The 13263-nt window shown below is 44.3% G+C and overlaps 1 long non-coding RNA gene across 1 annotated transcript in view; it reads left to right on the top strand.

Moving 5' to 3' along the window:
- LOC129625423 (uncharacterized) overlaps positions 1-13263 on the top strand; it is a 47583-nt gene that overhangs the window by 28729 nt on the left and 5591 nt on the right. Inside the window, exons 2-3 of the long non-coding RNA XR_008701435.1 lie at positions 3536-3609; positions 7314-7400. This is a non-coding gene — a long non-coding RNA (uncharacterized LOC129625423). The remainder of the gene's footprint in view (positions 1-3535; positions 3610-7313; positions 7401-13263) is intronic.

The raw sequence follows: 13263 nt of genomic DNA, 5'->3' as shown, positions 1-13263 counted from the left end.
AAAGAGTTCTTTCCCTGGATGGTTCAAACCCCATCCAGGAGGCCTTCCTCTGTAACACAAATGCCCTCCTGCATATGGATGAACGCAAGCAGATACAGGAGCATGAGTTCCCTATACTGACAGCATCACCTATACTGCCAGCCTCTGTTTTTGCCCCAAATGTCCAATTCCAGGGCCACCTCTGTGCATCTCATGAATGCACAGCAGATACACAATTAGCTGGCTCTGATTTATAATAGGCAGGAATTAGTGATTGGAAACCAATGACATCAGTTTATTTATTGATTAAAGGTAAACTGAATCACCCATATCTTTTTTCCCATATTTATGTAGTTGGCCGAGTCGGGTCTTCATTGCGTCACGCAGGATCTTTCGTTGTGGCGTGTGGACTCTCTAGTTCTGCTGGGCAGGCTTTGGTAGCTGCAGCACGCAGGCTTAGTTGCCCCGGGGAATGTGGGATCTTAATTCCCAGACCAGGGATGGACGGAACCCGAGTCCCCTGCATTGCAAGGCAGATTCTGAAAACTGGACCACCAGGGAAGTCCCACATCAGTTAAAAAGGCAAAATAATTGACAAAAGTGGACAAAATTACTGGAAAATACATTTAAATGTAGATTATTCTGGAGTGCACAAACATTAATAATAAAAAATACTAGTGATCTGAAAGATTCATTTTGATCAACAGTCTTTCAGAGGTTTACTTAGAACCAAGGAGGAAATTTTAAATTCATTCATGGAAAAAAAAAAATTCATTCATGGAAAACAGTGTTAAGCAAGCAGAGTAAGCACAATGATTCAAAAGCATTAGGAAAAATATCCCCCAATTTGGAAACAATTTTCTTAAAAAATACAGAAAATTCACAGGACTTGTAAATGTTATCATCCTCATCCAAACTCTTACATTAAAAAAAAAAATCATGGAAAGTAAAAACAATGCTTAAAGGCTCATAAAAGTTTGCCAGAATTTTGTTTGCATTGACAGTTTTTTAATTTATTTACTGGTTGCACTGGGTCTGGATTGCCCCACGTGGGCATTCTCTCGTTGTGGCAAGCGGGGGCCATTAGTTGCAGTTTGAGGGCTTCTCATTGTGGAGCACAGGTTCTAGGGGTGCTCGGGCTTCAGTAGTTGCTTCCCACAGGCTCTATAGTTGTGGCTCAAGGGTTTATGTGCTTTGCCACACTGGGACTCTTCCCAGACCAGGGATCGCACCCATGTCCCCTGCATTGGCAGGCAGAGTCTTACCACCGTGCCACCAGGGAAGTCCCTGTATTTGTTTTTATTTATTTATTTTACTATTTTTTTTACTTCTCTAGCTGTTACAATTGGTTATTTGGTGTCATAAAGCTATCACGTATTTGGTTTGGAGATGGAGCCACTTTTGTTAGGTGGAAACCACCATGGGGGTTCCCTGGGCTCCGGGCCGCTTCCTGTCTATGGCAAAACATGTGACACGTTGCTCAGCCATTCTAGAAGCATTGCTGAACTTAGACTGAGCCATGGTCTAGGTTTCACTGAAGCCATGTTGGAGGGGGTGTGATCACCATGGGTGTCATGGGGGCTGGGAGCCCTCAGGGTGCTCTTGCCCATCCTCCCTGCCTGTGGATTTCCTGAGGGTCTCTAGCCTGGGGAGGAGACCTCAGGGAGCAGCTCTGCCCCTGCAGTCATTGTTCCCGTCCTGGGACCACGTGTTAGCCTAGGATCTGGGGAGGCGGCATGTCTCATGCTCAGTGGAAATGGCCACCCCAAGGAGCTCTCAAAGGGGCTCCTCCTCCCAGTCCTGGCTTAGACCCCAGACCCAGGTGAGGGAGGCTCCACTCCTGCTGGAGACGATTCTTCTCCATTGCCCCTTCTCTTAGTGGCCCTCCTCAGTGCCCACCCCCAGTGCAGGTCACCCTGCCCCTTGTCCTTTTCACCCCCCTGTTCCTACACCCTCTGGGGTACCTGCAGGAACAAGCATGAGGCCAGAAAGGCACCTGGAGGCAGAATTTCAGCATGGGCTGCCTCTCGTGCTCTCCTCCCCCGGGGAAGGGCCTCTCCCATCTCCCATCTCATACTGTCCAGGTGCTGAGGCAGATCTTGGCCTCAGTCCTCAGTGTTCCAGCTCCAGGAAGGCGAGTCTAAGGGGGTGCAGGATGGCCACCCATTTACGTGGTGGAACACTGCTGAAAATGAAGCACAGAGCTTGAAGCTCTCAGAGACTCCTGGTGACCCCTGACGGTGGCCTTGCAAAGTCCTAAAGTCCATTCTTCTGCCAGAAATCAGGATTGTACCTGAGTCGTTATGCAAATTTAACATCCTAGAGAAGCCACATAATACAGTTTCCACCCATGAAGATCAACTTGGGAGAGGACATGAGGTGTAAGAACTCAGGAACCTTGGGTATCCCAATCGTCATGAGCTAGTTCAGTCTCTCTAGGATTCAGTTTGCTTAATGGAAAGATGCTTGCTCCTTGGAAGAAAAGTTATGACCAACCTAAACAGAATATTAAAAAGCAGAGACATTACTTTACCAACAAAGGTCCATCTAGTCAAAGCTATGGTTTTTCCAGTAGTCATGTATGGATGTGAAAGTTGGACTATAAAGAAAGCTGAGCACCAAAGAATTGATGCTTTTGAACTGTGGTATTGGAGAAGACTCTTGAGAGTCCCTTGGACTTCAAGGAGATCCAACCAGTCCATCCTAAAGGAGATCAATCCTGAATATTCATTGGAAGGACTGATGCTAAAGCTGAAACTCCAATACTCTGGCCACCTGATGCGAAGAACTGAGTCATTGGAAAAGACCCTGATGCTGGGCAAGATTGAAGGTAGGAAGAGAAAGGGACGACAGAGGATGAGATGGTTGGATGGCATCACTGACTCGATGGATGTTGAGTTTGAGTAAGCTCCAGGAGTTGGTGAAGGACAGGGAAGCCTGGCGTGCTGCAGTCCAGGGGGTCGCAAAGAGTCAGACACGACTGAGCGACTGAACTGAACTGAACTGAAAATGTACAGGGATTGGACCTAGTGCCTTCTCATTCTCTTCTCTCAGTGGCATTTTACGGTGTTTGGAGTCTGTTGGTGTCGGGGGGAACAGTCCTGTTGACGGGATACTCTGTGTAGGCAAAGCAAGGGCTTTGCAGGCGATGGTCAGAGACCAGGGAGAACATGGAATCCCTGGCCTTCTGCCAGCACTCACCCTGGCAGGTGGTTTCTTACCAAGACATCAGTCCCCAGCATTGGAGATCGGAGGGGAGTCCGGTGACCCCTAGAAGCATGTCAGGAAAAGGCATCAAGTCCGGTTCTCAAGCTAATGATGCGCTAAGAGATTCACAGACAAGAGCATCCTCATCATTTGAGATGCCTTCAGTGATTCCGAGAACTGGGCCATCGATGAAGATGCTGATCCCGAGCAAAGCCTGAGACCGAAATCAATCAAGCAGCCGTGTTTATAGAGTAACATGTAGAAAATAGATGCTTTTAATTGCTAATTGTTCTTGAGACCCCTACTAAGATTTTTTTTTTTTAATGTGGCCTAAATGTTCTCCTCGCAGGCATGGGTGAAGGAATTACAGTTTATTCAGAGGCTGACATGCTGCTGATTGAAGTACAAAGCAGGGTAATCAAGGTTGGTTTTGTTTTTTGCATATGGCTTTTAACATTTACAAAGAAAATGATTTCAAGGGGTACATGCTAGAAAGAAATAAGCTGTAAACAGTTACCAATCAGTCAAATACTCCGATTACTAAGAATATCTCCCCCTCCCACCCTCATTTCTTACCACCCCTCCATAATCAGCATATAAATGCAACAGGAATTATTCTTTTGTTCACAACTCTCTGTGGGGAGGGGATAAAGGGTCAGACTTAAGGGTGTCCCGAGCTCTGAGACTCCAGTTCCCTGGCTTGGATACCTTCACACACACAAACCTCCTCCCTGACCAAGGCAGGGAGGCAGCCTTATGGGATTACCTCCAATTCAGGTGAAAAGAACAGAAGCCTCTTTGTCTTCCATCCCTGCTCCCCAGAACTAGACTCGGGGGGCTTCTCGATGATGCATTTTAATATAGGAGAAAGGTCAGAGAGCATGAGGAAACTGAGCTGACATAGACAGCAAGTCTGCAGAATGCCTATTCTTGGAAGAATTCCTCTCTTGCTGAAGTATTGAGAAAATAGCCTTTTCCTGGAGTCCTGCAGCCCCAGGAGTATCTTGCAGGACACCTTACAATGTCAGTGGGTTGACAGGCCTGGGAACCTCAAGGTCACTGGTAATATAATGTGTTCATATCCCCCTTGTATTATGGGGGATGGATAATGCTGTTCACCCACCTATGCCAGGGCAGAATGAAGCCATGGTGATCCTTGAGAAACATCCCTGGGCTATTTCTCAGGATAGGTGGTCTTAAAACCTCTCAGAGCAATGGGGTTTTCCAACATACAGAAAGAACCCCTCCAGTCATCAACCAGCCTTCAGACTGAGGTCTACACCTTTTTAAGGCATGAGTGCCTTGTTGTTCAGTTGCTAAGTTGTGACCTCATGGACTGCAGCGCACCAGGGTCCTCTGTCCTCCATTGTCTCCTGGAGTTTGCTCAAATTCATGACCATTGAGTCAGTGATGCCATCCAACCATCTCATCCTCTGCTACCCCCTTCTCCTCTTACCCTCAATCTTTCCCAGCATCAAGGTCTTTTCCAATGAGTCAGCTCTTTGCATCAGGTGGCCAAAGTGTTGGAGCTTCAGCATTGGTCCTTCCAATGAATATGCAGGTTTGATTTCCTTTAGGATTGACTGGTTTGATCTCCTTGCAGTCCAAGGGACTCTCAAACTGGGTCACTTTTTAAGCTCAGTTTTTTAGCCAAGCCTAACTTCAGGACAAGATGTGTACACAGGTAGCAATGTGACCTGTGTCTGCTCCCTCCTTTCCTAAGTCCAATATTAGCCCACAGAACTATTCAGGTCTTCCATTGCCTCAAAGGAAACCACAGTTCAGAGGAACATACACAGAGCAAGAATGTCAGAGACAGGCAAAATGGAGCTTTCTCTACAAAAAGCAGTCCTTCTTCCTTGGCTTCACTGCTGTTTTATTTTTTAATTATTTGTTTCCAAGTGTAATGGATCTTTGCCATTTTCCCTGGGAGGTAGTATTCTTCTGGTTTACTGTCTTGGTTGGGATGAGATGGGGCGCAGTTTGAACCTTCCTATCACGGTTGCCCTTGCTCCACAGATGGGGTCCTGCCAGCTGGGAGGTATATGCATCCTGAGTAAGTAAGGACCGGCAATGACTGCAGGGTGGGCCTGTGGGCTCAGTGATCCCCTGTTGAATGAATCTGGACCAGGCCCACGTGCTTTGTATATCCTGTGACCACGGTGCTTCTGGGGTCCCTGGAATCAGTGACGGCTCAGATCCTATATCCAACAGACCTCAAAAGTTCGAGGTTTTCTCCTCCCCAGTGTTCAGTGACCACAGCACATGACTCTATTTCTCTCTGGGGAAAAATTAGGGGAATTAGTACTGCCCTCAGAGACTTGTCTCAGATAATAAAGAATCTGCTTGCAATGCAGGAGCCCCAGGTTTGATCCCTGGGTCTGGAAGATCCCCTGGAGAAGGGAATGGTCACCTACTCCAGTATTCTTGCCTGGAGAATTCCAAGGGCAGAGGAGCCTGGTGGGCTGCAGTCCATGGGGTTGCAAAGAGTCAGACATGACTGAGCAATGAATGTTTTCACTTTTCTCAGAGACTTAAAGGATGTGGGGTGGTGTTCCCAGTTCACCTCTATTTAATGCAGCCTATTGAAAAGGGCTTCTCTGATGGCTCAGCTGGTAAAGAATCCACCTGCAATGTGAGAGGCCTGGGTTCGATCCCTGGGTTGGGAAGATCCCCTGGAGAAGGGAAAGGCTACCCACTCCAGTGTTCTGGCCTGGAGAATTCCAGGGACTGTATAGTCCATGGGGTCGCAAAGAGTTGGACATGACTGAGCTACTTTCACTTTTTTCATTGAAAAGAGCAGACACCACTGTGTATTCAGACTCGAAGCCATTCTTCTCCTGGCTCCTCTTCAGTCACACAAGTCTCCTCAGTTTCTGAAGAACATACCTCCATGCAACCCTTACAGGGTGTGGCTCCCTCTGCCTGCAATGGCTCCCCTCAGCTCCAGGTCTTTTCATGGAGTTCTTAGTGATGCATCCCCTGACTATGCTCTCTAAAACTATAACCAGGACTTCCCCGCTGGTCCAGTGGGTAAGAACCAGCCTTGGAATGCAGGGGATGTGGGTTTGATCCCTAATCAAGGAACTAAGATCCCATATGCCTGGAGCTACTGAGCCCATGCACTTTGGAGCCCTCCATGCATCACAAGGAAAGAGCATAACACAATTAAGACCTGAGGAAGCCAAATAAATAACTATTCATTAAAAACACAAACCTGTAATCCACCCAACCCATCCTATCCTCTTTCTAGGCTTTTCTCCATAGCACTTAGAACCACCTAAAATTTTATTGTATTTATTAACTGATTCTGTTGCCTGTCTCCTTTATTAGAATTGATGCTCCAAATGAGGGCAGGGATCAGTTACTGTGTTGGTGATGGCGGGGTCTCCAGTGCCTAGGAAAGAGCCCAGCACAGGGCAGGTACCCTTTGGTGGTGGTGGTAGGTTAGTTGCCAAGTCATGTCCGACTCTTTGCAACCCCATGGACTGTAGCCTGACAGATTCCTCTCTCCATGGGGTTCTCCAGGCAAGAATACTGGAGTGGGTTGCCATTTCTTTCTCCAGGGGATCTTCCTGACCCAGAGATTGAACCCAGGTCTCCTGCACTGCAGTTTCTTTACTGACTAAGTTACCAGGGAAGCCCAGGTACCCTTTAAATATTAAATAAATGATTGAATGATGAATAATGTGGGCTTAATTACTCTCCACCCCCAGGAGACCCAGCCTTTTCTGAATGCTCACTGTCTCACTTCCTGTTAGAGCCCCACCCCCACCAGTCCCCATGTGCCTTCTGGTAGGTCCTGGAGGCCAAGCAATGTAATTCGAGACATGACTGTTTCATGCAAGCTCTATTTTTGTTTTGTTTAGTCTTGAACTGGGAGGGACATCCAAAGAATCTAATTTTTCATAATGATCAGAGTAAAAGCTGAATGATTCTTTTAACACCCTTTGAAATCCTTTTGTTAGAAATTTGCTTCATGTTTTCACACCCATTTTCTGGGGTGAAATGGGTTTATAGGTCTCCTTCCTTTGTGCTATACTCTACCTGTGACATGATTTAATGCTTATTCTTATGTTATTTTCCCAACATTAAATTGACTTTCACTCCCTCTGCCCCACTTCCAGGATCTATGTTATGACACAGGAATTACTGGATGTTTGAAAGAACTCACTCAGGAAACTCTCCAGGTCCAGTCATTTTTGTAGGCAACTGTGAGTAATTTCTAGTCTCCTTCATGCACAGTAGTCTGTTCTGGTATTATAGAGTTTATTGCAGTAATTTTTATAATGTAATATTTTCCGCTAAAATTATCTATTTCACCTATATTTTTCATTTGAGCTCTACAGAGCATATGTTAACAATTTTAAAATTTGCTGTATCTGTTTTAATACATTTCATATCTAATTTTAGTTCAGATATTCTTTTCTTCTAGATTAACTACTAGAAGTTTGTTTTATACTGTTGTGTTTCATTGATATTTTACTCTACATTTCTTTAGTTTACTCTGCTGTGTTTCTCTCCTAATTCATTAATGTCTCCTTTTCATTTGTTATTTCTTTATCCTATTTTCCTTAAGGTTACCTTACTCTTTTCTTCTAACTTCTTTATATGTACTTTTAACTTCATTTATTTTCTCTTATAAATAAAAAAAGCATTTAAGTCTATGAATATAGTATTTAAAAACCTATATTTTTTTAATATGTAGTGTTACTGCCTAAAAGTCCTATAATAAAGAACTTGTCTGATCTTTGTCCTGGGTTCCTGGGGTGGAGCTCCTAAACTCTTGGAAATTCCCAAGTGATGTCTGAATCTTTGTTATTCATGATGAGCACTGGATTCTACCTTAGTTTGTGCCAAAGAGGTGACTCAGGTGGGGGCTGGTCTTGCTGGAAAGACCAACCATGTGATTAGCGGGTTTCTGTTTTAAGCCATGAGATACAAGCCAGCCCAGCCTCCTGCCCTCCAGGTAGGGAAGGTGGAAGAGAGATTGAGTTCAATCACATGAGCAATGCAATCAGTCATGCCAGGGAGTGAAACCCCAATAAAAATTCTGAAGACTAAAGCTTGGGTGAGATGTGCCAGGATGGCAGTGCATCCTGACTGCACAGCGAGAGGGCGCCGAAGCTCTGTGCTGGGACCTCCCCTGTTGTCTCTTCACTGACTGGTCTTGGTTTGTGTCGTTTAGAATAAAGCTGTAACAATAAACATAGCACATTCCTGAATTCAGTGAGTGTGGCTAGTGAATTATTGAACCTGAGTGTGACATCGCAAGAGCACCCCCTGGATTGTAGCCAGTTGGTCAGAAGTGCAGCTGGCCTAGGGATCCCCAAAATTTGCTACTGGAATCTGACAGGAGGGCCGCCTCATTGGGGATCAGGCCCTGAACCTGTGGAGAGGGTGGTAACTCTAGATGGTTTGCGTCAGGGCCGCACCGCAGAGTTGCAGTCTATGCATTATTTAATATTTTATTTTTTAACACGAGTATATATTTTAATCTCTTTGCTCTAGGAGTTGTTTGATATTCCTTTCAGATTCTTGACATAATTGGGAATAGCCGTGGGGTGTTTTATTTTCATTTGTTGCTGTTTTGTGAACAAAGAGGAGCAGAGGTGTAACCAGCCCACCAGTCCAATGGCCGTTTCATCAGTCATAAGTCTCTGTAGCTATTCAAACAAGTCATAGTTTCCACTTCTTTATGACTCTTTCTTCTATTTTTCCACACTGTGTGTATGTGTGCTGATTGGATGGTGACGGGTAGGCATGTTCCTGGATATGAGGTTAATCTATTAAGTTGCTAATCCAATAAACATTGAGGTTCTCTTCAGTGACCAAAGAAAAACATGCCTGGAGAGGAGATGAAAATGACTTTCTATTAAATTGCTATTATTCCTCTGCATGCATGACTCGGCTCTTCAGTGGGAGAATGCTCACAGTTAGTACTTGGTTGGAATGAGTGTCAGAGGCCTCTGGAAAGCAAAGTAGACTAGGGCAGCAATCACTAATTCTAGTTTTCAAATTTATTTTATTAAAAAAAAAATTTTGGCCATGCTACATGGCAGGCGGGATCTTAGTTCGCCCATGGGGGATCAAACTCACAAAACCCCTGCATTGGATGAATGAAATCTTAACCACTGTTTCTATTTTTTAGTAAAGGTCTTAAATGAAAATATGGTCAGAGTGGAAATATTAACAGATATGTGGCAAACACACCTAAAATCAGGGAAATCACCTGGAGAAAAAAGTGCTGCAGTGGTGGGCTTTGAATGAGGCAAAGGATCTTTTCTGATGAGTCATTATTTTCTAATGGGTCTTTCCCACCCTCCTGCTCCAGGAGATTCTATCTGAAATGCTATGAGAGCCCGAGCTTGAATCATAGTGTCTGACAATTAGAGCAACTTCAATTTCTTTAAGTTGAGAGATGCAAAGAAAAAGAGAAGGAGCAGAGATAAGCAGAATGGGCCCCCTGGAAGTAAAAAGAAAATGGAAATAAACATTTAATATCAAGGAAAAATGGCCACCAGATAAATATATAACTCATCTTCTTGAACTTCCTTCTTTTATAAAATAAGTACATTTCCTCAAACTCTTACATAGGGATAAAAAAAAAAAAAAATACTAGAACCCAACTGACAGAGGCACAATGAAATTGGCACCAGGGATTCTTTTTTTAACCGACAACATAATATCTAGCAAATGTAATCTGTGATCCTTAACAATGATTTATATTTTTTATAATACGATAATAGCCAGCTGTTAATGGTGATTTATATTTTTGTAACGTGATCTCAACTGGCTGTAATATAATGAACATATTTTAAAACCCACAAAAAGTTTAGGAGCCAGAATACAGCACATAAATTGTATTCATAGCCAGCATCTAGCACAAAATATCTTGATTCATGGGACACCACAGGAGGAGTTGAAAGGCCTTTGGCTGGAACCTCCACCTGCCAGTAATTCGCCAAAATGATGAGCTCAAGCAAAAGAGAGGAGGAACCTGCTGTATGTTCTTTAGACCTTTAGAAAGCATGGAGTTGTTTCCTTGGCCATGTACACGTAAATCTGCCAGAAAGGTGATACTGCAGAGGTCAGGGGAATTGGGACTGTTAAAAATGCATGCCTGGGACTTCCCTGGTGGTCCAGAGATTAGGACTCCGAGATTCCACGGTAATAGGCTCAGGTTCAATCCCTGGTTGGGAAAATAAGATTCTGCATGCCATGTTGTTGCTGTTGCTAAGTCGCTTCAGTCGTGTCCTACTCTGTGTGACCCCATAGATGGCAGCCCACCAGGCTCTGCCGTCCCTGGGACTCTCCAGGCAAGAACACTGGAGTGGGTTGCCATTTCCTTCTCCAATGCATGAAAGTGAAAAGTGAAAATGAAGTTGCTCAGTCGTGTCCAACTCTCTGCGACCCCATGGACTGCAGCCTACCAGGCTCCTCCATCCATGGGATTTACCAGGCAAGAGTACTGGAGTGGGGTGCCATTGCCTTCTCCTGATGCATGCCATGAGATGTGGCCAAAAAATTAAACAAACAACACATTCTTTTTTGTTTGTGTATGTGTGTGTTCATCCACCAGTGCTCCCATTGCAAAACTGGAAGATTCTACAGTGTTACTAGCATGCCTTTAGTGTTGAAAACCAACAAGGGAAAGATTCTTGCCAAGAGAATCAATGTACATGCTGCTGCTGCTGCTGCTAAGTCACTTCAGTCATGTCCGACTCTGTGCGACCCCACAGATGGCAGCCCACCAGGCTCCCCCGTCCCTGGGATTCTTCAGGCAAGAATGCTGGAGTGGGTTGCCATTTCCTTCTCCAATGCATGAAAGTGAAAAGTGAAAGTGAAGTCGCTCAGGCGTGTCTGACCGTCAGCGATCCCATGGACTGCAGCCCACCAGGGTCCACTGTCCATGGGATTTTCCAGGCATGCACTCCCAGACCTGAGACAGCTTCCTGAAACACATGAAGGAAAATGATCAGAAAAAGAAGAAAGCTAAAAACAGGCACCTGGTTCACCTGAAGCCCATGCTACTCCACCCAGGAAGCCCACTTCATGAGAACCAGTGGAAAGGAGGCTGAGCTGCTAGAACCCATTTCCTAAGAATTTAGGAGAAAAATGATCCCAGGTTAAGAAGTGAAGCCACAAAGCATAGCCATGAGAGTTTATAAGTTGGAAAATATTTAAATTAACAACCTTTGGCTTTAGAAAAATTTCTCAGTGATGAGCCTCTAAAACATCAATTTTGAATCTGTGTAGCTTTCTGGCAAATTCCCCAGGACATATCAGCTGAAGAATGGATAACATCATCGAACAAAAATCCAATTAAAGTTCTGGAGACTATGCCAGAAAGGAGGATACACCACTAAGAAAAGTACTGGCAACTGAGAGTCTTAGGTCTCCACTTACACAAATAATGACTAAAATGCCTTCAGACGATTGTGCTTCTGCAGAAAACTATGAAACTGGACATCATACAAAGAGCACCTACCTGGAGGAACCAGAGAGTAAGAGGAAGCAAATGACGTCCAGTGCAGAGTGCCAGCTTTGAAGAAGGCACAGTGGAGCCACACCAGAAGTCTCATCTGCCCAGATTTTAGCCTGAGGCTAAGAAAAGCTGGTGGTGCACCCTAGTGGGGGCAGGGAATAGGGGGTGTCCAAGAGGAGTCATGGGAATGTTAGAAAATATGTTGATAGTATATCATATAAATATGATCATTAAAATACACATATCAAAATTTGTGAGATGGCAAAAATAAGGTAAACAGGGAAATTTATTAATTTTTATTTTTAAAATATTTATTTGACTGTGTTGGGTCTTAGTTGTGGCACTCGGGCTCAGTAGTTGCAGTGAGTGGACTTAGTTGCTCTGAAGTATGTGGGATCTTGGACTTCCCAGGTAGTTCAGTGGTAAAGAATCTGCCTGCCAATGCAGGAGACACAGGTTCAATCCCTGGGTCAGGCAGATCCACTGGAGGAGGAAATGGCAACCCACTCCAGTATTCTTGCCTGGAAACTTCCATAGACAGAGGAGCCTGGTAGGCTACAGTCCATGGGGTTGCAAAGAGTTGGACACGACTGAGGACACACACATGTGGGATCTTAGTTCCCCAATTAGGGATTGAACCCGAGTCCCCTGCATTGCAAGGTAGACTCTTAACCACTGAACTATAGGGTGAGTCCCACAGGGAAATTTGGAATTTTAAATACCTATGTGGGAAAAGAAAAGTCTAAAACTCAATGATGTAAGCTTCTACTTTAAGAAACTACAAAAAGAAGAATAAACTATACCCAAAGCAAAGTTAAAAGGCTTTGGAGACTAAAATTATGAGCTGTTATCCATGGGCAATGAGTGGCTAGCAGCATACCAGCACTCCCGTCCAGGACAACAAGAACAGCCAGGCAGAAAAGGACTTATTTATTAATTTATAAATATGTATTTAATCTATTAGATTATAAATTATTAATGATAATTATCTCCATAGGCAGCAGAAAATTTCTGAGGTGACTAGAACTAAAGGGGATAAGATTCTTGTATTAGTTTTCTGCTGCTGCTGTACCAACCAACCACAAGCTGGGTGGTTTAAGACAACACATTTAGTATCTTGCAGTTACACAGAAGTCTGAAGAGCATCTCACCAGGTTATAAAATAGATGTTGGTGGGGCTGCATTCCTTTTGGAACACTCTAGAGGAGAAGCCGTTTTCTGGCCTTTTCCATCTCCTCGAAGCTGTTCCCATTCTTGAGCTCATGGTTCTCTTCCTTCATCTTTTAAGCCAGCAAAGCAGCATCCCTCTGACCCATATTCCATCACCACCTCGCTCTCTGACCCCAGCCAGGAAAGGTTCTCTACTTCTAAGGACTCGTGATTAGAATGGACCCATCAGAGAATTCAGGATAATCTATTTCCCTGCATCAAGGTCTTTAATTCATTCACACCTGCACAGTAATACAGAGAAAAATGGAACACTTAAGCTTCCTTTCTGTCCATAAAGTCTCAAAGAAAATGATGTAAACGTTTTCAGTAACAAATCATTAAAAACTCAGTTCGTAAAAAACACTTGAGTTGCTATTACC

Source organism: Bubalus kerabau, chromosome 13 (assembly GCF_029407905.1).
Source record: "Bubalus kerabau isolate K-KA32 ecotype Philippines breed swamp buffalo chromosome 13, PCC_UOA_SB_1v2, whole genome shotgun sequence".
NCBI lineage: Eukaryota > Metazoa > Chordata > Mammalia > Artiodactyla > Bovidae > Bubalus > Bubalus kerabau.
The sequence above is the reverse complement of the archived record's forward strand: the minus strand, read 5'-3'. Positions and strand labels throughout refer to the sequence as shown.